At 39.3% G+C, this 9,415-nt stretch overlaps 1 non-coding gene and 1 pseudogene across 1 annotated transcript; both read left to right on the top strand.

The window, feature by feature from the left end:
* Positions 1-400: 400 nt before the first annotated feature.
* Positions 401-1,181, top strand: LOC136393282 (phosducin-like protein 3 pseudogene; annotated as a pseudogene).
* A 4,787-nt stretch (positions 1,182-5,968) lies between these two features.
* Positions 5,969-6,076, top strand: LOC136396442 (U6 spliceosomal RNA). The gene has a single exon (XR_010749729.1). It is a non-coding gene; the product is annotated as a U6 spliceosomal RNA (small nuclear RNA).
* The last annotated feature ends 3,339 nt before the right edge of the window (positions 6,077-9,415 follow it).

A 9,415-nucleotide genomic window follows, 5' to 3' on the forward strand; every position in this document is an offset into this window, starting at 1 on the left:
TGTGTTTCTGTGTACAGGGTCTTCACTAGACTCATGTTCCCAACTCCCTTCCCAAGTTCTCGCCTCCCCCTCTGCCCTCTACCTTCTGCTCTGTGGTGCCTCGCTGAGTCCCGTTTCTGCCCTTCTGGGACTTGTTTGAAGTCAGGCACGGCCTGGGTTTGGGTGGCAGAGGCAGCTTAATTCAGGGTCAGGATGCATTAGCAGACTATTTTGACTATTTATCTAACATTACACGTTCTAATCTAATTCTGAGCTTTACTCAGAAATAAAGACACCACCAGGCCACATTGTGTCTTTATCTTTTAATTGGCTTTTAATTCATGAAGGAGAAAAGGTGTTATATGTTGGTTCAGCTAAAACGCCTAAACTGGGACAAGTAGTTGGCTACTGGTGTGTGCGCAGAAGAGAGGTGACAGGCCCGGACACCATGGCCGGCCTGGCTTGAGCTATTTGAGACAAGATGCAGGACCCCAATGCAGACACTGAGTGGAATGACATCTTATGCAAAAAGGGCATCTTGCCCTCAAAGGAAAGTTTGAACAAACTGGAAAAGGAGGCAGAAGAGGAAGAGCAGCGAGTCCTTCAGCAGTCAGTTGTGAAAACATGAAGATATGACTTTGGAAGAATTAGAGGATAATGAAGACGAATTTAATGAGGAAGATGAACGAGCTATTGAAATGTACAGGAAGCAGAGACTGGCTGAGTGGGAAGCAACTAAACTGAAGAATAAATTTGGAGACATTTTGGAGATCTCAGGAAAGGATTATATTCAGGAAGTTACCAAAGCTGGCGGGGGCTTGTGGGTGATCTTACACCTTTACAAACCAGAGATTCCCCTCTGTGCTCTGATAAATCAGCACTTCAGTGGACTTGCCAGGAAGTTTCCTGACGTCAAGTTTATCAAAGCCATTTCAACAACCTGCATACCCAATTTTCCTGACAGGAATCTGCCCACAGTATTTGTTTACTTTGAAGGTGACATCAAGGCTCAATTTATTGGACCTCTAGTGTTTGGTGGCATGAACCTGACAAGAGATGAGTTGGAGTGGAAATTGTTTAAGTCTGGAGCAATCAACACAGAACTGGAGGAGAACCCCAAGAAACCAGTTGAAGATACATTACTGTCCTCCATGCGATGCTCGGCCCCCATGAGGGGGGGCAACAACTTTGAGGACGACTGAGGCTGTGCCACAACTACTCAACTGTCCTGATGTTGCAAATCATCTGAATTTTTTTAAAAAAGGAAAAAACAGGAATGAATCCTTTGTTTTTTAGCCTTTTATAATTATGTTTCAAATCTCATACATCTCAGAAATAATCATTGCTGAGAATCCTGTTGAATTTCTTAGAACTCTTTAAATTAATAACATTTTAAAAAATAAAAATCAGCAAAAAAAATTATAACACATGCTAATCTATAAAGAATAACTTTTATAAATGTCAAACTATTAAAAACAAAAACTAAAAGACAATATCCAATTTCTTTAAATTTATTTATTGATTTTAGAAGGAGAGGAAGAAAGAGAAAGAGAGACAGAAACATTGATCTATTCCTATATGTGCCCTGACTGGGTATGGAACCCGTAAACTGTGTACTGGGGCCAGTCAGGATGACAATATCAAATTTCTCATTCAGGAAAGACCCTCTAAGGCAAAATTGAGAGCAAATGCAAAGATTTCAAAGTCAAAGATAACATATAGACACAGATAACAGGGTGGCAATAGCCAGAGGGAAAGCAGGGGTGGGGACTAGGTGGCAGTGGGCAAATGTGGGGGGAATGGAGATGGAAGGAGACCTTGCTCGGGGAGGAGGGCACATGTGCAGTGTGCAGATGGTGTTATATTGAGTGGTACTCTTGAAACCTGTACGGTTTTGTGAAGAATGTCGTCCCAACAAATTCAATTTGTAATAAAGAGTATGTATATATAAAAAAAGCAAAAATGAATGAAAAGGCAGTTATCAAGCTGGAAAATTATTTTCAGTATATGTTACACATAATTATTACACTAAATTTATCAAGTACATTGACAAAATGATCAAACACATGAATACCTCAATAGGTGAATGGAAAAAATTAATAAGCAATTCATAAAAAGGTACAAATAACTAATGAATATGTAAAAAATGTCATATATACAAATGATGAAAGAGAAGCAGTTAAAATAAAACACCATTGTTTGTCTATTCAGTTTGGAAAAAAGATGATAAAACAAAAACACCTAGTCCTAGTGAAGGTATAATGAAATGATCACTGTAACTGGTAAGAACTAAATCTACAACTTTTCTAAGAAGAAATGTGGCAAAATTTATCATGGTCTTAAAATGCTTATACCTTTTGATCCCAGTAAATCTAGCAATCTACTATAAGGAACTTTCAGAAATGCAAAATAAAGATTTATGTCCCTAGGTTCTTACAATGACAAAATAAATGGGGAAATACATGTATGTCCAACACTGGTAAAGGTTAGGTACATTATTTTATAATGGATTATTATTCCATCATTAAGATTAACAAGAAAGGATTTTAAAATTCACCTAAGAACATAAAAAGACATTAAAATCCTCTCCGTTAAAGTAATTTAAAGCAGCTTGTGAAATCATTTAAAATTCAGCAAGATTACCTAAGTTAGAAATAGTCAGGGGAAAAGGCCATCACGATTAGGGACAACATAAGAGCTGGGAAGAACCTATTGCAGAAATGAAAAGCTGTTGCTCAAAACCTGAACCCTGTCTGTGGGTGAGCCACAGATCTGACCCCACACTATGCAAAGGGAAAGGTGTTTTATAGCATCACAGCATGGAATTTGTGAGGAAGGCAACGAGATAAATACAAAGGCTGTGTTAGGTATGATTTACAGGCACATATGAAGTTTAGCAATATGACTTTCTGGCAGATCCACCTGGCATATACCAGTGACTTTCCCTAGCAACTTTCAGCAGCCTGAAAATAGAAGCCACAGCATCAGAGGCTGAGAAAATGAGTGTTGGGTACATTCAGGTTCGGAAATTGACACAGGGAGGGTGAGAAAAAGTCAAGGTGATAGAAGCATCTCATGTGCTTCTTTGAGCAATCATTTATTCATTCAACAGAAAGTTATCAACACCAGACACCGTCCTAGTCATACATGGGCTACATCAGTGAACATAACTAAGATCTCCAAATTTGGGTGGGAAATGGGATAAATAAATAGTAAACACAATAGATTTGTGTAATTACATATAAAAGAAACCCTCAAGCAAGGTATAGGAATAGAGGAATCTGTGTGCATGTGCATGTGTGTGACACTGGTTAATAAAGACTTAGAGAAGGTGAGGGACTGAGTCACAAAGGTATCTTGGGGAAATAGGTCAATGGATGATGGCATGTGAGTCACTAGGATCTAGAATGGGCTGTGAGAAAAGAAAGGTGAGGCAAGGACTTGAATCTAAGATGAAGAGAGTAGAGAGGATCTGGATACAGTTCATGAGAGAAAGAGGGACAGAGAAATCATGAAGTTATCCCAAGAGTGGGGAGTTCCTGAGCCTGGAATCTTAGAGATTCACAACTCTTATTTTAAACTCACTCCCTTTCCTCACAGAACTATTTTAAGTTTCCAATTCCACATATCTCCAAGATGCAGCCCTTTCCCTGCCATAATTTCAGAACAAGTGCTATGTGAAAATTAGAATATTAAAGGAGAGAACTCCTTGATAAGAAACTTTAAAAAAGAATTTAGTGAGTCATTCAAATGTGCCTTCTAGAGGTTTAAAAATAAAGATAGAGCCTGATCAGGTGGTGGCACAGTGGATAAAGCATCAGACTGGGACACAGAGGACCCAGGTTTTGAAACCCTGAGGTCTTCGGTTTGCGTGCGGGCTCATCTGGTTTGAGCAAAGCTCACCAGCTTAAACCCAAGGTCGCTGGCTTGAGCAAGGGGTCACTCGGTCTGCTGTAGCCTCCTGGTCAAGGCACATATGAGAAAATAATCAATGAACAACTAAGGTGCCGCAATGAAAAATTGGTGCTTCTCATCATCTCTCCCTTCCTGTCTGTCTGTCCCTATCTGTCCCTTTGTCTTCTCTTTCTGTGTCTCTGTCACAAAAATAAAAAATAAATAAATAAAGATAGAATTATAAGGCACATAATTATATATATGGAATGGTCATAGTTTTGTCAGATAACATCATGGGCCAAAATCAAATGCATAGAAAAAAAAAGAAAGAAAAGGAGGGTGGAAGAAAACACCAAAATATCTACTCTCTTTGGGTTGTGGAACTACATAGGCTTTTCTCTTTGTTTCTTTTTTCTTTTACTTTTTATAATGGCTGAAGAATCTTTCACTTAAAAATAGGATTAGTTTTTCTCTCAATTTTGGTTTAACTCTTGTCCTGCTGGGGAAAAAAAGGGAATGCAATAGACAAAGGGTTTAAAAAGATAATTAACATAAGAAAGAAAAATAGTAAAGGTACTGTGAAAAGTTACTGAACATGACTAGTAACCGAAGAAATGAATATTGAAACTTGTAAAAATGTATTGTTTTCCCCACTCATATTTCAGGCTGGAACCTACTCCTAATTTAGAGCTCTCTTTTCTCCTTTTGCCAACTTGTATTATGAATTTACCTTTGCCACCCAGCTTAGTGTATCCCAAGGTTCTCTTTACCAGGCCACAGTCACAGAGCTCCAGGGAAAAGCAACCTGGTCTCAACTCTCCAGGCAGAGGAGAACAGAAGCTCCATATCCACGCATGCTGCAAATGGCTTTTTCCAGTCTACCTGAATCATTACCAGCTAGAAGCAGCGGTCATTGGGACTTGGACATGAGCTGCAAAGTATAGAATGGAGACAACAATTCCAGTGCCATGCAGACTTTTCCTGTGGAGAACTTTCCTGGACTCCTGCTCCCTGTGACAGCTCCTAACAGACTGAACTGTGGTTGGGTTGCATTTTTCAGGGATTTGGCATGGTGATGGGGCCAACTTGGACTTGGTGAACATGTTAAGGACACTACTCTTTTATGGATTCTTGCTGTATTGGCCAAGAGTTTGCTTAAAGGCTTTTAATCACTGTAAAAAAAAAATAGAGGACTGGATGAAGAAGATGGGGCACATATACACCATGGTATACTATTCAGCTAGGAGAAATGATGACATTGGATCACTTACAGTGAAATGGTGGAGTCTTGGTAGCATTGTGCGGGGTGAAATAAGCGAATCAGAAAAAAACAGGAACTGCAGGATTCCATACATTGGTGGGACATAAAAGCGAGACTAAGAGGCATGGACAGGAGTGTGTTGGTTACGGGGGTGGGGGGAGGGAAGTAGGGAGAGGGGAAGGAGGAGGGATACAGAGAGAACTGGATGGAGGGTGGCGGAGGACGATCTCTCTTCGGGTGATGGGTATGCAACAGAACTAAATGACAAGATAACCTGGAAATGTTTTCTTTGAATGTATGTACCCTGATTTATTGATGTCACCCCATTAAAATAAAAATTTATTTATAAAAAAAATAAATAAAGTAGTTTAGAAAAATAAATTTATTGTTTTTGCTCATTACATTGGCAATTAAAAAAAAGAAAAAGGTAGCCCTAACTGTGGTAGTGCAGTGGATAAAGCATTGACCTGGAACGCTGAGGTCGCCAGTTCAAAACCCTGGGCTTGCCTGGTCAAAACACATATGGGAGTTGATGCTTCCTGCTCCTCCCCCCTTTCTCTCTCTCTCTCTCTCTCTCTCTCTCTCTCTCTCTGTCTCTCTCTGTCTCTCTCTAAAATAAATTAGGAAAAGGAAGGAAGGAAGGAAAAGGTTTATAATGTAAAATTGAGGAAAAATGGAGGCAAAGAAATCATCAAGGAAATGGTTCAACAAAATTGCCAAAGAACTAAGGAAACAGAGCCCACTGAGTGACCATCAACATGGATGAATACAGACTTACATCAAGGCAGCCCCAGGGAACTTCACAGCACAGGGATATAAGTAAGATTCTATATTGTGCTTGCTTCGGCAGCACATATACTAAAAATTGGAATGATACAGAGAAGATTAGCATAGCCCCTGCACAAGGATGACGCGCAAATTCGTGAAGCATTCCATATTTTTTAATTGAATGACAAGATAACCTGGACATGTTTTCTTTGAATATATGTACCCTGATTTATTGATGTCACCCCATTAACATTAATAAAAATTTATTTATAAAAAATAAAAATAAACAGAAAATTCTTTTAAAAAAAAGATTCTATAAGCTTCTAGAGAGAAAACAGCTTATGTAAAAAAAAAAAGGATTGTGGATCAAAACAGTTCTAGATTTTTCAAAGGCAAACTTGAATCTAAAAGAAGATGAAGGAATGTTCTCAAAAATGTTAGAAGCAAAAATGATTTCTAACCTGTAATTTTATACCCACCAAACTATCAATCAAGTGAAACACAACAAAGACATTTTCAAGATTGTATAAATTTACCTCTGATTTATTCCTTTTTCAGAAGGAAACTGGAGGGTATGCACCATGAAAACTATGGAGTGAACCAAGAAAGAGAACTGCTGAAAGAAGAGGCAGGAAGGAGAATATGTAGGTGATGTTAAAGAATGATTCCAAAATGGCAGCTAGCCCAGATCAGAACACACCAGAAGTATCCAAGAGATAATTTTTCTGGAATAGGATTTAATAAACACCTGATGTTTCTAAACATCTTGAAGGAAATTTAAATGATTAACAGCGGCTTTGCTGTTGGGTCAGTAGTACATTGAAAAATAAACAAATAAAAATAGATAATTATTAACTCCAGAAAAAAACAAAGTTGCACAGGAAAGTGATTATGAATCATAATATGAGTTTTAATGTCTAACTAGTCCTCAAAATGTCAACACATCTTTTTCTTTTTTTCTTTTGTGACAGAGACAGAGAGAGGGACAGATAGGGACAGATGAACAGGAAGGGAGAGTGATGAGAAGCATCAATTCTTTGTTGCAGCTCCTTAGTCTCCTTAGTTGTTCATTGATTGCTTTCTCATATGTGCTACAGCAGTGTGAGTAACCCCTTGCTCAAGCCAGTGACCTTGGGCTTAAGCCAGTGACCTTGAGCTTCAAGCCAGCAATCTTTGAGCTCAAGCCAGTGACCATAACGTCATGTTTATGATCCCACACTCAGGACCCCACGCTCAAGCTGGTGAGCGTGTGCTCAAGCCGGTGACCTCAGGGTTTCGAACCTGGGTCCTCTGTGTCCCAGTCTGATGCTGTATCTGCTCTGCCACTGTCTGGTCAGGCTAAACACATCTCTCTAAACAAAGCTGTGGTATGACTGTATTGGGAGGATGGGAGACTGGGAAGAAGCATGCGTATACTGGGGAGAAGAACGCTAAATCTTTTTTCCTCATAGAGGGAAGTTAAAAAATCTCCCTTCAGACACTCTTTGTCTGGATGGGAAGTTATCAGGAAGCCAAATAGCCTGAGGGTAAAAGTGACACACTAAGGATAGCTGAATGGAAAGACAGAATCTGGGTCTTTGGTGATTTAGCACTAAATTGACCAGTACTGGAATCTACCTGGTATGCAAGGACCTCAGGGATGACACTATGAATGTTCATGGTTTCCACATTCAAGTTCTTTACATAACTATCCCTCTAAGTTGGTACATCTTCTGTGTAAGATTTTCTATAAAACTAAAAGCAAACAAAAAGTCAATGTTAATGATAAGATATATCATTACTAAGCACAGACAATGTGCCATGTCCTTTGGCTACCCGAAGATCGATAGCCCTTACAGATGATGAATTTTATGGCCCATGGTCTTAAATCTTTTCATACACAGAATTATTTTTTTAAAAAAAGACTTTACTTAATTAAAATAACCCCTGATATTTGTATAGAAGTTTATACTTTTAAAGAATAATTTCAGCCTGCCTGGCCGGTTGGCTCAGCAGTAGACCATCGACCCGGCATGTGGAAGTCCCTGGTTCGATTCCTAGCCAGGGCACACAGGAGAAGCACCCATCTGCTTCTCCACCCTTTTCCTCTCTCCTTTCTCCCTATCTCTCGCTTCCACTCCTGCAGCCAAGGCTCCATTGGAGCAAAAGTTGGCCCAGGCGCTGAGGATGGCTCCATGGCCTCCTCCTCAGGCGCTAGAATGACTCTGGTTGCAATGGAGCAACACCCCAGATGGGCAGAGCATAGCCCCCTGGTGGGCATGCTGGGTGGATTCCAGTCAGGCAAATGTGGGAGCCTGTCTCTCTGCCTCCCTGCTTCTCACTTCAGAAAAATACAAAAATAAAAAGTTAAATAAATAAATAAAATTAAGAAAAAGAATAATTTCACACATGACAAGTTACTGTTCTGAAGAATCCCATTATTAGGTGGTAGCTACTTCAGAAATACTAAACTAAAAAAATAAGGCCAAGACCTGGCTCAGCAGTAGAGTATCCACCTGGCATGTGAAAGTCCCGGGTTCGATTCCCAGTCAGGGCACACAGGAGAAGCGGCTATCTGCTTCTCTACCTCTCCCCTTCCTTTCTCTATCTTTCTTTCACTCTGTTTTCACCTCCTGCAGCATGTCTCAAATGTTCCAGTGAGTTGGCACAGGGCACTGAGGATGGCTCCATGGACTCACTGCTGGTGCTAAAATAGCTTGATTGCCAAGCAGCAGAGCAGCGGCTCCAGATGGGTGGAGCATCCCCTGGTAGGGGACTTACAAGGTGGATCCAGTTGGGGAATATGCAGGAGTGTCTATCTCTCTGCCTCCTTGTCTCTTACTTAAGAGAAAAAAAGAAAGAAAGAAATAAGGCCATATAAATTTCTCCAATGACTTTCAAATATATAGAATTATTTTTTAAATTGTCCTCAACTTCACCAGGTAAATAAATAAATAAATATGAAGATAAGTGGAATTTTTTTAAATCATGAAATTCACCTTTAGAATAAACAAATTGTAATCACAAGTATTGGGATTAATCTTATCCATATGTTTGCTGGTATTGGTGGATATTCAAGAAACTGACTCAATTTTTGTTTATCTCAAATAGCCAAAAAGGAATCTCCTATAACCTAATATACAGTGACAGTAGCTTATCATTATTAAGTTCCCTGGATGGTAGACTCTATATTCAGTATTTTATGTGTATCTTTTCATTTAATTTTTATAATTACCTTTGGAAAAGGGTATTATTATTGTTCCCATTTGGATTGAGAAATGTATAGTTCATAGAGTAAGATTTGAATCCACTTATGCTTGGTTACAGAGTGAGTCCTTAACTATTGTGCTATATGCTCTTTTATTAAATGTGAGGACACTTGGTATGAAGTACAAGAATGATGCCTCAACCATTTTGGAATAGATTTCTATATGAAATATTCAGTATGGGTATGTTAAGGTAGGCCAAGTGTTCTCGGGCTGCAGGTGCACACAGCTGGCATTCCTCTCAGCTCTCAATCTCTCTTTATGCTCA

Source organism: Saccopteryx leptura, chromosome 2, assembly GCF_036850995.1.
Source record: "Saccopteryx leptura isolate mSacLep1 chromosome 2, mSacLep1_pri_phased_curated, whole genome shotgun sequence".
In the NCBI taxonomy this organism is placed as follows: Eukaryota; Metazoa; Chordata; class Mammalia; order Chiroptera; family Emballonuridae; genus Saccopteryx; species Saccopteryx leptura.